Genomic DNA, 12321 nt, shown 5'->3' with positions numbered 1-12321 from the left:
GTGATAAAAATTCACAAAATAGATCACCGTTGTAATTTTCGGCAGTGTCAATAGTTGTACGTGGCTTCATATCATCAACACCTTCAATGTAGTCTGTATTTGATCCATACCGGGCATTAAAATCACCACATATGATCGTATATCCTTTCGTCTGATTACTATACACTTGTTGCAATAAGTCATTTAAAAACCTTTCTTGATCACTGGGTCTACTTAAATCGGTCGGTGGTAAATAGCATACGGCAACGGAAAAGTTAAAATCAGAATGTTTCCCTTTAAAACAAATCAAAAGAATATCTTCTATACTCCGAACTTGAATTTCAACATAAAAAGAATCATATAGGTTTAAACGAAGGAAGGCACCAACCCCGCCAGATCCGCGCCTAGCGTTACTGTGTACATTTTTCCGATTATGTCCTATCCACTTATAACCGGGTACAAGCTGATTATCATCACGTAAAAACTGTTTCACAAACTGCAAATATTTATATTTATCAAAGTTGTACATATATCGATGCAAGTTTGTTGTGTTTGGTAAGGTACATGTGTTTATGCTATTTATAGATAGGTCTGTTTGATTTGGTTATATAAAGTATACGGGTAGAATTTCATGCACGGGTGGTTTGATAGTAGTTAAAGTCATTCGAGTCATTGCAGTCAAGTGTTCCAGAGGCTTTTTTCGAATTCTTACAATTTGGTACATTCAACCCAGCATGGAAAATTCTGAAAGTGAAGAGACTATTCCAAATACCCGTAGAGAAGAGCAACAAACAGCCAAAGAAGTTGCTGAATCAACCTTATGCCTTTTCAAGGACTATTTTGACAGCAGAATAGGAAGTCTAAAACGTGAGTTAAAAGAAGAAGCGGCAAGTAAATCTGATAAAGTCTTGAAAAAACTTAAAGCAGAACATTCATATAATTTTAAGTTTTCCGGGAATAAAGTTCAGTTCGAATTTAATTCCGACATTGACCACGAGATATCTAGAATCAAACGCGCCACCGAGTCCAGGGACTATGATAAGATCAAAGACATTTGCTATGATCTCAAAGACGATTTTGTCTTTGAGATCATAGCAAATGTCTTTGATCTTATCATAGTCCCTGGACTCGGTGGCGCGTTTGATTCTAGATATCTCGTGGTCAATGTCGGAATTAAATTCGAACTGAACTTTATTCCCGGAAAACTTAAAATTATATGAATGTTCTGCTTTAAGTTTTTTCAAGACTTTATAAGCGTAACAAATGCATCAAGATTGCAGACAAATCCCCTGCCGGGTGGGGTACAGTCAAGGAGTATCTGTCGGATGATCTGGCATCAGATACCGACGACGAGAGAAGAATCCGGTCAGCAGAAAGTCGTGCTCTCAAAGCGAAGAAAACCCTTGAACAAGACAGGAACAAACGTAAGTTTGGCAACAGTTACGGATCGAAAATGCCTGAAGTTTCCCGCACAGTACCTACTGCCACTGTTACTAGTGCTACTGACCGTAATTTTCGTGCCTACGAGAAAAACAACACTGGACCTAAATCCACAGACATCTGCTTTGGTTGCCAGACCATGGGTCACTGGAGACGAAACTGCCCAAAGTTTAACAAGCCAACAAGTTCCGGACAAAGATATTAATGATAAGTATTATTTTGATTTTGTTGACAATGATAAAAGTGATTTAAAAGAACAGTTAAATACTTTACAACTGGATTCATATGAATATGAACAATCAATTAGTGTACAATCTGTTAAAGGTAGATTGAAAAAACATTTTGATTATTGGAAAAAGATAGAAGCAAATTCTTATGTATTAGACATTATTGAAAACGGCTATGCTATACCTTTTATTACAACACCGGATTCGGTATTTAGTAAAAACAATAAATCTGCTATTGATAATGCAGAATTTGTATCACAAGCTATTGCTGATCTTTTGGTTAATGATTGTATTGAAGAAGTTAAAACCAGACCTCATGTTATAAATCCGTTAACAGTTTCGACACAAAAATCGGGGAAAAAGAGATTGATTTTAGACTTAAGGGAAGTTAATAAACATATTTGGAAAAACAAAATAAAATTTGAAGATTGGAGGGTAGCGCTACAATATTTTGAGAAAAATAGCTTCAATTTTAAATTTGATTTGAGGTCTGGTTATCATCATTTTGATATCGCAAAATCCTGTCAAACTTACTTAGGTTTTTCATGGGAAGAAAAATTTTACATTTTTACAGTATTACCATTTGGCTTATCTTCTAGTCCTTATGTGTTCACAAAATGTCTAAGGCCGCTAGTTAAGTTTTGGAGGAAAAACGGTATCCGTATTGTTTTATATTTAGATGATGGTATGGGTACAAATTCTGATTTCGATTCTGCCTATTTAGATTCTGTTTTTGTGTCACAGACGTTATCGAATGCTGGTTTTGTAGTTAACATAGAAAAATCTATATGGAAACCTTGTCAGGAGCTTGTTTGGTTAGGTTTAATTTGGAATTCGTTGAGTCACAGTATTCAAGTTCCTTCTCAGAGATTAGTTGATCTTATTACGTGTATTAATCGAGTGATGGATTCTTTGCCTTTTGTTAGTGCACGCACTTTAGCCGGGGTCACCGGGAGAGTAATTTCTATGTCACCTGTCATAGGTAATGTAACCAGATTAATGACTAGAAATTTGTATAGATTGATTGAGTCACGTGTTTCATGGGACTATAGTTTTATCTTGAGGGATCAAGAGGTCATAGGTGAGTTACAGTTTTGGAAACATGAAATTTCTGCTTTAAATTTGAAATGCTTTTCAGAGTATAAGGTTCCATCTATAATTGTGTATTCGGATGCTAGCAGTTTTGCTTGTGGAGCTTATTCTTGTCAATTAGATAATCAGATATTTCATAAAATGTGGACTGGTGGAGAGAAAGAGTTAAGTTCTACATGGAGGGAATTGAAGGCTATAGAATTATGTATAGATACTTTTCAAGGTCAGTTATCAGGGAAAGTTTTAAAGTGGTTTACAGACAGTCAGAATTGTGTGGGTATAGTGGAGTCAGGTAGTGGTAAACCGCAATTACATAAATTGGCGATGTCAATATTTTCTATTTGTGTAAAGAATTCTATTAATATAGATATTGAATGGATACCCAGAGATAAAAATGTTGAAGCAGATGCTATAAGCAAGATTTTTGATTTTGACGATTGGGGCGTCAGTGTTGAGTTTTTTGAATTTATAGATTCTATGTATGGACCTCATTCGGTTGATAGATTTGCCGACAGTAATAACAAGAAAATTGAATTATTTAATTCTAGATTTTATACACCAGGTTCATCAGGTGTAGATGCTTTTTCTTTTGACTGGAAGGAGGACAACAATTGGTTGGTCCCCCCTATACATTTAGTATGTAGAGTTATTAAACATTGTATTGCGTGTAAAGCTTCAGGTACTCTTATAGTACCGAAATGGCAGTCTGCGCCATTTTGGCCTTTGTTATATCAGAATAATTTGTTATGTCAACCTTATGTGGCTGAGATGCTTGAATTCAAGGATACTAAAGACATTTATATTCATGGTTCTAATAAGAAATCATTGTTTGGTTCAGATGATTTTAAAGGCACCGTACTTGCTGTACGCATTGTGACTTAATATTGATTGGATTTTGAATAATAATAAAAATGCATAACAAACATTCTTTTTTTTTTTTTTTTTTTTTTTTTTTTTTTTTTTTTTTTTATTTTGTGTAGTTGGTAATGGTATAGGTATTTTCTACTCAACATTATTGTCTAGTATAACATTATAGATATGCCGCTTGGCTAGAGTAACACTTAAGATATGCCGCTTGGCTAGAATAACAATATAGATATGCCGCTTGGCTAGAATAACAATACAGATTGCCGCTTGGCTAGAATAACAATACAGATTGCCGCTTGGCTAGAATAACAATATAGATATGCCGCTTGGCTAGAATACCATCGAAGGTACGTCGATTGACTAGAATACAAAAATAAAACTACCGCTTGGACAGAAAAACAATATGTATGCTGATTGAAAATCAATAAATACGCCATTTGGCTACATGACACTGCTTGTTCAAGGTCAATGTAATGTATCAGAATCATACATGATTCTGATACATTTCGCTTGGCTATAATATGCCATTAATTCACAAGATTTACACTTTACACTATAGTAAGCTGGCTTATTTTGGATATAGCTTCTTTATACAGATAAATTATTTTCTCTTTTTATTATACATATTTCAGATTTGTTTCATACGGGAAGGTGGACAAAAATTGATAAAGAAAATGATATTCGTTTAAAGGAGCTTTCGAAAAAATTGCCAGAAGTTGTTTTGAACTCAAAAGCATCAAATACTGTAAAAAAGTATAATTATGGTTTCAAAGCTTGGTGTAGGTGGTGTAAACAATATGATTCAGTTAGCAGCATGCCAGCAAGTGATTATCATGTGAGCTTGTATATAATTTATTTAATGCAAAACGAGTGTTCAGCTTCAAAGATAGACGATGTTATATATTCAGTAGGTTTTGCACATAGAATTGCGGGATTTGTTAATCCGTGTTCTTCTGATCTTGTTGTACAAGTAGCCGAAGGAGCCAAAAGGCAGTTATCTCGTCCAAGTAATAAGAAAGAACCGATCACAGCCGAAATCTTAAGTAAACTTGTCGAAAAATTCGGAGTGTCCAGTAATCTGTATGATATACGTATTGTTACAATGTGTTTGATTGGTTATGCTGGTTTTATGAGGTTTTCTGAATTAGTAAATATTCGTTCCTGTGACGTCCAATTTCATGTCACTCATGTGTCGATTTTTATCGAAAAAAGCAAAACGGACAAATACAGAAAAGGAAGCAATGTTATTATTTCAAAAACTAATAAAAATACATGTCCAGTAAAGATGTTATCTCATTACATATCATTATCTGAAATAGATCTTAATGATGAAAAATTTATTTTTCGACAAATTACATATTACAAAAAATTACAAATTTATAAATTACGTTGCGATGGTCACATTTCTTATACTAGAGCAAGGGAACTATTATTGGAGAAGTTGGAATCCATAGGATTGGATAAGAAAAAGTTTGGATTACATTCACTTCGTTCGGGAGGGGCATCTTCTGCGGCTAATGCCGGGATATCAGATAGAGTGTTTAAAAAACATGGCAGATGGCGATCCGAATCTGCTAAAGATGGATATGTGAAGGAAAACATTATTACTCAATTATCTGTATCTCAGAATTTAGGGATTTAATTATAAATAAATTGATCATACATTTGCCCGATCTTTGTTTTTTCGAAAATGCACTTGACTTTTGCAAGTGGCTACTCCCAAGTGAGAGTTTTGTATTATATTGATAAATGTTTTATGTTCGGTTGAGGTTACGAATTAGAACATAATTATATTTATCAAAGTTGTACATATATCGATGCAAGTTTGTTGTGTTTGGTAAGGTACATGTGTTTATGCTATTTATAGATAGGTCTGTTTGATTTGGTTATATAAAGTATACGGGTAGAATTTCATGCACGGGTGGTTTGATAGTAGTTAAAGTCATTCGAGTCATTGCAGTCAAGTGTTCCAGAGGCTTTTTTCCAAATAAATAATTATAAAAATTATTTATTTACAGGTTGATAGTTCAAGATGGGTCGCAAATATTGATGTGCTAGTCAGAGAGAGACAATTCTCACAATTCTCATTGATATAAAATGAATTACATGTACTTATTACCTGAATAAAAATGCACTTGACTTTTGCAAGTGGCTACTCCCAAGTGAGAGTTTTGTATTATATTGATAAATGTTTTATGTTCGGTTGAGGTTACGAATTAGAACATAAGTCACAATTAACATGTTCTAATATTTAATTTTTAAAAGTCGAATTATCATTCTTGTGCATTGACCAACCGCGACAGTTCCATACACATAACTGCAACCTGTCCTAATGACGTCTGTGCACTAACATGTTCCGATAAAAACAATTTCACGTTCTTTCCCAACTTCTTTTAAGAGTGTTCTCATGTTGCTCTGGTAAATACGTTTCGATTGGTAAATCGTTGTCTATGTACACATTTGTGTAGGTGTTACTATTTTTCAATTGCCGCTTGTTACTGAAAATGTTTTTCTTTTGATCAGAATCATTATCTATTTCTACCAGAACCATCCCACATGAGCTTCCCTTTCCCGTTTTTCTTTCAGCTGACTTGATTTTCACGTCGGGGATACCAAGCTCATCTTTGAAGAGAGATTGTACTTTGTTACTCAATAGTAACTTGATTATTTTCTTTTTCTTGAGCATCAAAGTCTAGATTTTTTATCACCAACTTATTTTTTGAATTGATATTAGGTATAAAAAAGAAGATGTGGTATGATTGCCAATGAGACAACTCTCCACAAGAGACCAAATGACACAGAAATTAACAACTATAGGTCACCGTACGGCCTTCAACAATGAGCAAAGCCCATACCGCACAGTCAGCTATAAAAGGCCCCGAAATGACAATGTAAAACAATTCAAACGAGAAAACTAACGTCCTAATTTATGTACAAAAAATGAACGAAAAACAAATATGTAACACATAAACAAACGACAACCACTGAATTACAGGCTCCTGACTTGGGACAGGCACATACATACAGAATGTGGCGGGGTTAAACATGTTAGCGGGATCCCAACCCTCCCTCTAACCTGGGACAGTGGTGTAACAGTACAACATAAGAACGAAACTATAAAAATCAGTTGAAAGAGGGTTGTTTTTTCGGCTTCTTTCGTTTTCATCATAGCATCGTATGTTTTTTTGACAGTGTCAATTTTTGTGTTCATAACTTCCTTATCGCCTCGAATGTCTTGTTTTATCATATCAACCTCAGCCTTCACTTTAGTTTCTAACGCCGTTTGTATTTTTGTCGAGATTTTTTCTTCTATGTTTAATTCTATCTCACTCATTTTTTGGTTCAACATATTAAAACTTAGAGTAATGTTAGTGGCTAGGTTTTGAATAGCGGAGAATAGAAACATCTCTGATTCACCTATCTTTGGTATTTGCATGTTCAAACAATTTCCACTGTCCACAGATTTAAGTTTTTTATTCTCAGACATCAGTTTCGGAATTTGGACGTTTTATTGTTGTAGGTGTACCGGTTGATTGTGTATTGGCATTACAACTGTTTATATGAGTAAGGTCTATTTGATTAGTATTTACCTTGTTGTTGTTCATTTTATCCATCGTCCTAAATTATGACACTTGATTGACCACTGATTGACCACTGTCAAAAACACTTAAAAAACACAATTTTAGACAAAATCTTCAGCTCTATGTGAATATATAAGGTCCTCATAAACTTCAAATGGCAGAACAGTTCATAAATTACCTCAGAATTATCCAATTTGCACTTTTTCTAGAGAGTCTATATTTTTTCGTGTCTATATCATACACGAGGGGGCGGACAGGGGGTACCTTTCTCCTTTCTCCCACCCCCCCCCTCCCCCTCTCCTTTCTCCCGCCCCCTTTCTCCTTTCTCTCATCCCCTTTCACTTGTTTCCCACCCTCAAACATGAAACAACTAATGTATAGGAAGCTAATTTTAATAAAAATCGACCAAATGTCTTGGTTTTTTTACGGCTCGTCCCCGACTTGTCCTTTCACAAGTTAGCAGTGCTGTTTCGTCTGCTTCAAGAACCTCTATTACTTTTTCGCTGACTGTTAGGCTATCTGTTTGCACTGAATTTGTAAGTCTGTTATAAATGTCTTCGTCTAACGTGTAAACATCAAGAAAACAAAAAGGTGATGCAATAACTTCAAAAACGGTGTCAACTGGTATGTCTCTCACTGTGTCTTTGTGAAAATTGAGTCCGCTTTTTTCTTTATACAGCATAACTTTGCAAAAATTAATGTTGTCAAAGACACGAGTTACGACTTTTCCTATACACAACTGATCTTCCACCGTGATTGCCAACTAATCATTTTCTTCATAAACAACGTCTCCAACATGAATATCATCCGACTGTTCTTGGTTTGTTGGTCTCGTAGGTACCAACTTTCCAGTTTGGACTTCATGGACATCAGAAACAAGCAAATCAATTGGTGAACATTTTGGTGAAATGTTGTTTTGGTACATGTTCATTGGGAGAGTCCCAGCATTGAATTTTGTAGTGTCTGACCGAACACTACGCTGTCGCACGCCTTTCCCATATTTCTCTCTAAACTCGAACATAATGGTCATGTTTTCTGTTGTAAAAGCAGGAGGTTTTTCCGTTTAAACTGTGGGAATTGTTCAATGGATAAATATTGTTTTGGTACCTCATATCCAGATTTTTTCTTTGATGTAAAATAATGAAACCCACAGAGTGACACTTTCTTAATACATTCAATGATACCTCTTACGAAATCCCTAGCGCAGTCAAGAACTGACGAAGTCTCGGTCCGTAGTCTTAACATGTTATGTAACTGCTCATTTACCAAAGTAAGCACTGAATTTATATCAACTCTTTTCAAGTAATCTGAATCGATACCAGACAGTTGTTCCAATAGGGACTGCAACATTTCTCGTAGCATCTGAATTGATTTGATAATTTTACTGGCTGGCATACCATGTGGGCCTTGTAAGCAATTTATTTTAACACCAAGAAAGTTTTTGGCTTCAGCTGAACATTTTTCTAAAAACTTTTCAATATCTTTAAGTTCAGTGATAGATCGTTTAATGTCGTCACTATGACCGCTCCCCAGTATTTCACAATGCACAGAAAATGATGTGTACAGTTTGTTTAGTTGTGTCAAATATTTGTTCAGTGCTGAAAGTGATGTTATGATCCTGACATTCTTCGAACCGGAGTCAACTACAAAAAGAGTGTTACCTTCACTGCAAACCCCTGACGGCTGAGAAAACTGACATTCATGAATAAGCCCATCTTCATTCCCTTCAGCTCCTGTACCAGAAAAAACAGCTATGTCAACTTGATTTTCGAATTCATCTTCTTCATATTCTTTAATTCTAATAATTTTTCTCAGTGTAACATCCGAATATATTAAATCATTTCCAACAATTGCAATGCCGTGTGGTTGGCTACAGTGTTCAGTATTAGATTTCAAAATGACAGTTGAAACTTTGGCATTCAAATCTATCCGCAATATTCCTGCTACATGGTCAGCTACATATAGACAATTCATTCTATATGTCAGTCCAAAACATCCACTCATATCTGGTATATCTATCAAACATAAACTATTCCCATACAGTTCATAGCCATAAGTAAGCATTTTTCTTCCTACTGTAACCTGCAAAATGGACTTTGTGTTTAGATCTGCCTCAAACAGAAAGTCTTCGTTTACTTTAACTACTTTTGTAGGCTGAAAATTATCTACTCCTATATCAAAAGGTCGGATTAAATTCGTAGGATTTTTGGGAAGGCGTTCAAGCTCTATTTTGCTGTGAATATTCTCTCTGAGAGTTTTCAATTTCATCTTTCCAGGCTCATTTATCTTCAGCATTGCAGCTAATTCACACAAAGTTTGTTTTTTTGATTTTGCTACGTCAATTTTAAGAACCTTTTTATGATCTATGTATACGATTCTGCGGTTTCCACTTTCACAAACAAGAAGTACTCCGTTCAAATCCATGACCGAAATTGGTGTACAGAGACCTTTAACTACGAGTGTGACCTCGGCAGGATAATGCAGTCGAATAGAATAGATGATTCCTTTTCTATCAGCTACGTACAGTACAGATGGATCGTCTGATACACATATATCAACTGGTTCATTCAATATCTTCGGATGATTGTCATCACATTTTCTGTATTTTTCAGGCACTATAGTACATATGGCAGCATCATTCTCGTATTCTTAAAGGACATTCAGAACTTTTTCCGAACAAATCTCAGCAATAGACTCTGTTTCCTGTCAGTCCTTTCGTTGGACAGAATCTAAGGATATATTATCTCTTAGCACCTTGCCGATTTGTGATTGTCTATGTCTTAAGATTCTAAGAATTACCAAATTTATTCGATATCGGTCTACCAATAACCACCAGTTTGACAAACTGCCTGTTAAACATTTTCCTATGTGGACTGCGTCAGGACCTACATCAGTGAGAATCATCTTTGTTAAGACGACCAACGACCTTAGCCTTAATTATTTTCTCCATTGCAGTTTTGTTTTTCTGTTCACAGTCATGTATTACCACCATGACGGCTAACCTACTACATTTTACTTTGTTTTCAATACAACTGCGACATGCACGTAATTGTGGAAACACAGATGTCTGTCCTTCTCTTTGGCATTGATCACACACTTTTCCTAGCTGACTACACTGCTCACAATGCCGATTACAACAAATATCTACATCTTCTTATACTTTTCCCTTCTCCTTGAAGTGTTCAAGACAGGCAGTACAAATTTGTGCTTCTTCTACTCTCTTCTCTATCAATGTTTTAACATCTTCGCCAGTCTGACTATGTTGCGTGTAATCAAGACCAACCGGAAGACTGACTGAATTTGTCAAGTCTGTTAGAACAAGTGTATCTGCATCTTTTATCATTGCATCTTTCAAGACTTTTATATCTGGATTAGGATTGTTCTTTACATATTCAAGATCTATGTCAAACTTTGCACCTACAAGAATTTTACGAATAGGATCGAAGTTCAGTTCAGGTTTTAGACCTATTCCATCTCTACTCATACATATACCAAAATTGTACAAGTATCATTTTCTACCAATGGATATGCAGATGCATTCTTCGGAAGATAAACAAGACAAAGAAGAAGATCAATAACAATTCCAGGACGAGTGGTAAATGCAGTGGATTGACGCCTGCAAGTTCTTTCATCAGGTAATGGCAAATTAAATCTATCCATGTCAAAAGAAGTCTGTTTCCCTTGTCCAAAATTTCCAGGACCACGTAAGAAATTGTATGTTTTATAACCTCCTAAATATAAGACACTGTTACACCAACTGACAATTATAGGATCCCACTTTAAACTTTATACCATCGTTTTTATGATTGTTATTGTGGAGAGTGAATTTAGTAATGTTATGAACAATTTTGTAGAAGATGTGGTCTTCTGGAATAATTCCTTTTGAGATTAAGTTATCTAATCTTTCAGAAACTTTATCAGCAAAACAGAACCTTTCACCTCCAGCATCAAAGCAAGTATTACTCATATGCAATGGTAATGCAGAGTGTGCATTTTCATACAAGTTTTCGTCATGAAAGTCTGATTCAACATCACTACAAGAATCATATTCATCTAATGATGCTATAATGTCTAATTGATTATCAGAAACGCTCACTGAATCTTGTAATTCTTGATATTCACAAAGCTTTAGCGAAATAGGGGGGTCAGTGGTACTAGTGTCTTCGCTGTCAATACCAAAGTCATCACTACAGGGTTTTTCATTCAAATCTATATTGGATTCAGGTAAAGTTAAATAACATGTATCATATACATGATATACATTTGGCATGGTTGTCATACTTATATCATAGGGTAATTCACATGTTTTTAAATCAGACAGCTCACAAGATAAAGAAGATAACTGATCATGGAGCTCTAAAGTACATGCTGCTTCACCTGCTTCAGTTGTAGGAATAGATCTGTGAAATCTGTAAATAAACAACATCCATACTCAAATTCATTTTATTTAAAAACAAAAAATAATAACAAAGAAAAACATTATGAACAATGACTAGTAAATGCAGAGTACAACAGTAGTAGCATAATCACAACTCAGCAACTCAGAAATGTTTTAATGCTTGCCATATCTATACAAATTTTAAATGTCTTATCTCAATGTTTATGCAATCATAGTTTAGAATCAAAAATTAAAAAAAACGTAAACAAGTTTTCAAATGTTTTGTTTCATTTTATTTTCATCATCTATTTTTTTTAAAAGGCAAAGATCTTATACATACATGTCCATATTTGCATTCACTTAATATTATCATTAAGCATAATCTGTATCTCTAATATATTCAAATTGTGTGTTTCAAAAATAGATACTTTCCCTTAGTGATCACTTGGTGTTAAAATTTTAAATATTAACTCAACCATTTAAACAAGAAAACCTGAGAGTTCTTAAGGTGGTACCCAACACCTTGACTAATATTAATTTGGCTCATTTAATGTTCATAAAATTTTGACAAAACGTTTACTTTGACCCTTTGACAAAAATATAAAAATTTCAAAAAATTTGAACCAACCACTTTATCAGAAAAATTTCGTTGGTTATATAGCAGTTTGACAAACACTAATTTTGATCATTGAGAAGCTTAATATTTCCTTAACAATACAACGTAATTAAAACGTTTAGCTGTTTTTTACAGAGTTAT

This window comes from Mytilus californianus, unplaced genomic scaffold (assembly GCF_021869535.1).
Source record: "Mytilus californianus isolate M0D057914Y unplaced genomic scaffold, xbMytCali1.0.p SCAF_1, whole genome shotgun sequence".
Classification (NCBI taxonomy): domain Eukaryota; kingdom Metazoa; phylum Mollusca; class Bivalvia; order Mytilida; family Mytilidae; genus Mytilus; species Mytilus californianus.
Note: the sequence above shows the minus strand (reverse complement) of the source record.